This window comes from Sabethes cyaneus, chromosome 2 (assembly GCF_943734655.1).
Source record: "Sabethes cyaneus chromosome 2, idSabCyanKW18_F2, whole genome shotgun sequence".
Lineage (NCBI taxonomy): Eukaryota > Metazoa > Arthropoda > Insecta > Diptera > Culicidae > Sabethes > Sabethes cyaneus.
In genome coordinates this window covers 107956017-107963148 of record NC_071354.1, presented here as the reverse complement: position 1 = coordinate 107963148, position 7132 = coordinate 107956017, and positions in this window count along the sequence as shown.

Genomic DNA, 7132 nt, shown 5'->3' with positions numbered 1-7132 from the left:
ATACAATGTATATGCTCTTGCAATTGTGAATGTTGAAACATTTGCATACCATCTACAATTTTGATAACTCCCAACATCGAAATGCATTGTATCAAATAAAACATATAGCTATATCTTTCGTTTCTCAAAGAAGTTTTAATCATTCTATTGACCGAAAACTTTCAGTTTTCCACTATAAAACAAACCAGACTGGGTAAATTGAAAAATCACTTCACCACAAGACAGTACAAAACACGCGTGCGCTTGCGCAACAACAAAGCATCAGGGATGCCACATATATTTTTTTGTTGTGGCTTTGACGTAACACGCAAGGGCAAGAGCGCAAACTGTAAATAAAGGTTCCGTTTAAATATTACGGAACGAAGCAGGCGTTGGGGGTATGTTGAATACAAGGGTAAGTCGCTGAGAGCATTCCGTTCACCTCATTCATAGAAACTTTGTTCAGTCTGTGCCTTACTGTGCCGCTGAGGTGCTGATCGTGTGAAACCTGTCAAATTCGCCTGCGCCCAGCCAGACTGTTTTGATCGTTTTGACAATAACAAACATTGGCAGGGCTGCCAATTTCTAACATTTCAAATTTTAAATGTCAAAAAGGTGGGCCACAGTGTGCCATGAACTGTGAAATGATTGTACCGCAATTGTAATCAATGAGGCAAGCTGTTCCCTAAATTGAGCCTGCAACAATGTTCTAAGCGACTTACCCTTGGTTGAATATCGGTTACAAATTCCCGCTTGCGAAAAAGCCGGATGCCTGGCAGAAATCGAACAGAACCAGTCTTCATTTTTCGTTCGACTCTCTTTATGTCAAATGTGACACTTTGAGGCAGGAGAAAAGTGGTTCATCAGATTTGCAGTTTCGGGCAAAAGGTAAGAGAATAATATGGAACATGACGAAGCAGGTATAATTTAATTGTTCACCTGTTTATTGCACGCTTCATCCCGCTTACGAAAAAGTCGGATGCCTGGCAGAAATCGAACAGAACCAGTCTTCATTTTTCGCCCGATTCTCTTTATGTCAAATGTGACACTTTGGGGCAGGAGAAAAGTGGTTCATTAGTTTTGCAGTTTCGTGCAAAAGGTAAGAGAACAATATGGAACATGACAAAGCAGGTATAATTTAATTGTTAACCTGTTTATTGCACGCTTCTTGCTGCTACAATCCGCTGCTGCTACCCTCCAAAAAAGGAGAGAAAGCTGAATCGGTACAAAACCGGTTTTTATTTGTAACCTCTGGCAGAAATCGAACAGAAATCCGGCAGAAAAACCGTCAGACGAAATTTCCGCCCGAATCGGATGTGTCATTTCTGCTAGTTTTCACGGGTGACGGCGGCCAGAAATCCGGCAGAATGTCTGGCAGAAAAAGTTTTTCGCTGCCAGATTTTTGTTCGATTTCTGCCGGACGCGCCTAAGCGGGATGCTGCTACAATTCGCTGCTGCTACCCTCCAAAAAAGGAGGGAAAGCTGAGTCGGTACAAAACCGGTTTTCATTCGAAACCTTATTACGGTAATAATTATTATCGCTATATCACTTCAATCTGAACTGAATCAAACTCGCCACTTAATGGCAAGCGAATCTTGGTCGAGTCTCCCCCTGCTCGTTTCAATGTCAGTTCCACCGGCTAGTTATCTTTGGTCAGTAGAATAGGGGAAAGTCGACCAAAACCAAATAATTTGCTATACCAACGAATCAATGAAGTTTAAGGCTTACCTGGCATCTTCCAACGTCCAAGGTTGACTGCCTTTCCGGAGCGATATGTTGACGTCACACATCAATGACGTCGCTTTATGCTTTCGATCGCGCTTCTTACGAGCGCGTTTCAACAGATCGCGCTTCTTCGAACGCGTTTACATGGATCGCGCTTCTTTGAGCGCGTTATGATCGATCGCGCTTCTTTGAGCGCGCTAAAAATTCGAGTACGCCTCTTCGATGGCGTTTATACGAGTGCTCTACTAAGAGCGTAAAACAATTGACACAATTATCACGTGGATTATTCAATCACTTGTCGCATCGTCTCCACACTACGATGCTCTTAGGTTCACCTTTAGCCTGCGAATTGCAGAAACCTCCAAGAATATCTACGAGTCCCACGTAGACGTACGGAAAGACGATCCTACTGCGATCACTGCCTCCAGGTCCACGGCGCTGACGAAGAAGAGCACGTGCGAAAAAAAGGGCCCTGCGTAACGTTTTCGTCAGAAATTGTTGGAACAAAATCAGAAATTACCTACTTCATTTGGAAGACCCTTCTGTGCTCTAGATCTTATAGTTTCGATGCACGAGTTCTGCGTGCTGGCAATTTCTTTGCTCTGTAGCCTTATGGATGACGGGTTCCAGGTTAGCTCTCCCATACAATTTGCTGTAGGTTATGTAGTGAAGTGGTTTCCTTTACGCTCGTTGCTGTAAATATTTTACACGATAGGCGGTTGACAGTGATTGTAACCTATCGTATTCCAATGTATACATACGATGTATATTTTTACTTAAAACTTGAACTTACCGTAAAATCTGTGATCAGCTTGCTGTCTGAGCGTTCTTCTATCCAGCTTTCCACGAGCGGTAATGGCAGCTATTGAGCACAAGTGGGCCCAATCTTTTGACAGTCATTGCAGGAGCGTCGAGTTTGCTCTGACGGAGTGACTATGGAAACATATGAGCTGAACTGGAACATAACTTTTGTAGTGGTTTGCGGTCATAACTTCCTGAAAGCACTGGCTCAGGATACTTTTTACAATCGTGCGAATTAGACATTCGAGTGCACTCAGAGGCAAACATTAACTTCATATTGGTCAAGCCGTTGCCAAGTTTGCTCTCGAACAGCGTTTCGTTCTGATAAGAAACTTTCCGTTGCGTATTTGGCCATTCTCTCTGAAATATCCGAAAACTGTGAAGCCACAATCCATAAAACTTCTTATCTGTTCAATTATTTTCCACTTCAGCTGATCTGCAAATAAAACAATATGTGATATGTTGGAAATTAAAGCCTTCTTTTCCGTCTTCTTGGGCAGCAACAAAACAGTTTGGATGTTCGGAGACACTTCTCATAGCAGTGGTGACACGGGACAGCAATTTGTTCAACTCTTCGTTGTTGCGGATGGCCAGCTGCAAGTGACGATAATTCTGATCGTTTCGTTGTCGCGAGCAGCATATGTCCTCCCAATTCCAGAACTTCAGCAGCCAGATATTCCTTCTCGGCAGCGAAACGAGTGCTCCAGCTCTAACACCGCGCTTAGTGAATTTGCATGTCTTCGTTGCCTTATCCGTGGGAAGCAGCAACAGCTGAAGCTCAACAATTTTCGATCGGATTCTATAGGGCGTAAATTCAATACAATCATAAGGAAGCTTAACCCATAGCTTATATCGTATATATTTCTGTCATCCGTGCTAGGGAAGCACTGACGAGGGAAGGCAAAAATATGAAAATAATTCAAATTTTCAAAATCAATTCAAAAACAAAAATTTTTCAAATTCAATTTCAAAAACAAAATCAACAGTTTGCTTTATTTTCAATATTTTCAATCGATTTCCCGATCAATTGGTGTAAATATCTTGGAAATCTATTGAAAATTGACTGAATTATAAACCGAAGCGTGAAAACGCGTTTCTACTTTGATGACGTCATTTCCAACAACCAATCACGAAGCGAGAATTCTGGTAAAACATAGGTTCATTATTTTCAATTTTTCAATAGTTCACACTTTTCTTTATTTGGGTCAATTCTTAGAAGATTTTCCAATCGATTGGTGTAAGAATATTGAAAATCGATTGGAAAACCGCTGAGCTATTAGCGCTCAAAACCTTTCATTTTTCGTGACGCTCGCATTTTTCGATTTTTTGGAATGACACCCTATCTCAAAACTTGCCGTAAGACGTAGTCCTACGTCAAAAAAAGCAGCAAAAGGGAAATCATGCAGCAAATGTGGGGGTCGGAATCATTTTGCAAAAAAGTGCAGTACCCAAAAACAACCGTCTAAAGCTATCAAAGTCCAGGAAAGCAGACAGCAGACGAATAAGTTTTCAGTTCGAATTCAGTTAAACAAATTTCCACAGAGGACTCTGAATATGTATTTAATGTAACAACGAACGATGATAATTGAGAAATGTCTTGCAAAATAGGTGTTGTTCTGTCTTCTGTGATTGATTCAGGATCTAAGTATAATTTACTGAGCCAATCGGTCTGGGAACAAATGAAAGCGAACAAGGTAGTCGTATCAAACCAGAGACGGGAGGTATCCAAAACTTTTAGAGCGTACGGTGGACAAGAATTGCCGTTACTAAGAGCATTCACCGCAACCATTTGTCTAGGTGGACAAACAGGATCAGCTGAATTTTACGTCGTACAAGGAAATGGAAAATTTTTAATCGGTTGAGATACAGCAATAGCCTTGGGAGTTCTGAAAATCGGAAATGCAGTGAATACTATTGATTTGGAGAAACAATCCAGTAAGTTGGGAACAATTAAGGATGTTTTAATAGAGATTCCAATTAAAACCGACATAGTGCCTGTTTTTCAACCTTACCGTCGTATACCGTGGCACTAGAGAAAAAGGTTGACAAAAAGATCGACGAATTATTAATTCAAGGTATCATAGAGAAGGTAAATGAGCCTAGTAGATGGGTATCTCCGGTTGTTGTTGTACCACAAGGAGACGACGTGCGTATATGCATTGACATGCGACGGGCTAACGAGGCTGTCAAACGAGAAAATCATCCACTACCTGTCATTGAGGACTTTTTACCGCATCTGGGTAAAGCGAAGATTTTTTCAAGAATGGATATGAAAAACGCATTCCATCAGGTGGACTGATAAACAACTATAAAACATTGACAGTTTTGTGATTGAATTATTAATTATCTGTTCAATCTTGTTAATATAGATTTCTAGATATTGTCTAGATACTAGATCACTAATGAACCAATAAATATAATAAAAACAAATATTTAACGCACAGTTTCATTTTAGGTGGAAATATCTCAAAATTCAAGAGAAATTACGACATTTGTCACACGCAGGGGATTGTTTCGCTACACCAGATTGATGTTCGGTATAAATTGCGCACCGGAATTATTCCAAAAGATTATGGAACAAATTCTGTGTGATTGTGAAGGATGCGTAATTTTTATCGACGATATAGTTGTATATGGGTCTAGTCAACAAGAGCATGATTGAAAAAAGTACGTGATAGATTGCAGGAAATGAATGTTGTGAAAATGAATGAAAATGAAAATGAATTTGGGACATAATTTATCACCAGAGGGTATAAGTTCGGACACAGACAAGTTAGACTCCGTTCGTAGATTCCATGAACCAAAAAGCCAAGAAGAAATCAGAAGCTTCTTATGATTGGTGAACTATACGTAGGAAAATTTGTGCCAGATATGGCAACGTTAACTGAACCTCTCCGGCGTTTAACAAAACACAACCAAAAATTTATTTGTACAAACGTAGAACAAATTGCTTTTGACAAACAAAAAAAGCACATGACGAATCCTGTCACTCTGGGTTTGATGTTACCAATAGAACTCAAGTAATAGCTGATGCTAGCCCTATTGGTTTGGGAGCTGTTCTTATCCAAATTAATGATCAGTCCATACCACGAATTATTTCATATGCGAGTAGAAGCTTATCAAACGTCGAAAAGAAATATGCGCAAACAGAAAAGGAAGCTCTTGCGTTGGTCTGGGCCGTTGAGCGCTTCCATTATTATTTGTATGGAAGATCTTTTGAACTAATAACGGACAAAAGGTAGGAGTCAAAATGACTACTTGTCAAGCATAGCTATCAATACCCCCCCCCCTTCCTTTCCGCTCTTCCCCTCCTTCACCAAAAAATTTTCATTTCTTTCCCCTACCGTCCCTTCATCAATTGTAGAACCATCGTTTCAAAAAAAAAAATATTAAGATTCTTGTTCAGGAACAAATTCGCTAACTTATTTTAACAAATTCAACACACGACGCGTCGTAAAACCTCATTTACACCACAATTTAGCAAAATCATTAGTCTACTGCCAAGCTCGTGCGTTTTAACGTAAATTTCTGACACTCACGAAGCTAACTAGGTTTTATAGTACGCTCATTTAATTTCCCACGCTTCTGGAGCTCGTGAACCGGCCGGTTGGTTCTTCTACACATGACACTGTTACTTCGGTGATAACAATTGTTCACAGGACACTTAGAGAAAGTCGATCAGTCTTCAGTATCTATCCAACTTTTTACGAGCCATAATGGCGAACGTGTACGTAATATTTGAACAGCATTTTTGACATTTCTCTAATACATCGCACGTTTTCTTTCCGTACATTCCTTCAGTTTTACCGTGAACGCGCGGAAAGAAAACGTGCGATGTATTAGGGAAATGTCAAAAATGCTGTCCAAATATTACGAACACGTCCGCCATTATGGCTCGTAAAAACTGGATACCAATGGAAATCGCTGATTTGGTATTTCACTTAAGGCCTTTGTGCTGCGACTTGCAAGTTGCAGACTTTTAATCTTCGAGATTGGACCGATGAAAATCGCTGATTAGGAATTGCACTTTAAACGGCTATAGGTGCTGCGTCCCGATGGATGCAGACTTTTATCTTGCTGTTATTCGGTCGGCAGTCAAAAAATCTCTCTCCGATCGTGCCCAATCGCTCTCTTCTATAGCTGTTGAGGTGACACTTGATCTGCTTGATGCAAAGATGCAATATAGATCAAGCTTGACGGTGAATGGCCAACAAAATTTTTTAGTTTGTGAATAATCACTGAACAAACTATTACAACTGATGAATATATATGAATATATGGTACTACCACCTGCCTTAGCAGAACATCCGTTCATAGCAATGAGCCTATCATGTCAAAAAGAGTTGAACATATTCAACGATTGGTCATGCTTCCCAACTCTTGTATGAAGGGCCAAAAGGGAATTGGTCGATAAGCAACATCACTTACACGTACCAGGGACTTAGAGAATCTCCTTCCAAGGGCTAAGTCACCTGAGTCAATCGTTGAATAAACCGTCTTAATGCAGAATGACTCCAGCAGGTGGGGAGAAGAGCCCGCTCATTATCCACGATGTGTTGTTAATCGGGCAAAGATTAACCCTAGAAAGTTGACTGTTTCACTCTCCCTAGGCCCACCGCTTCAAAC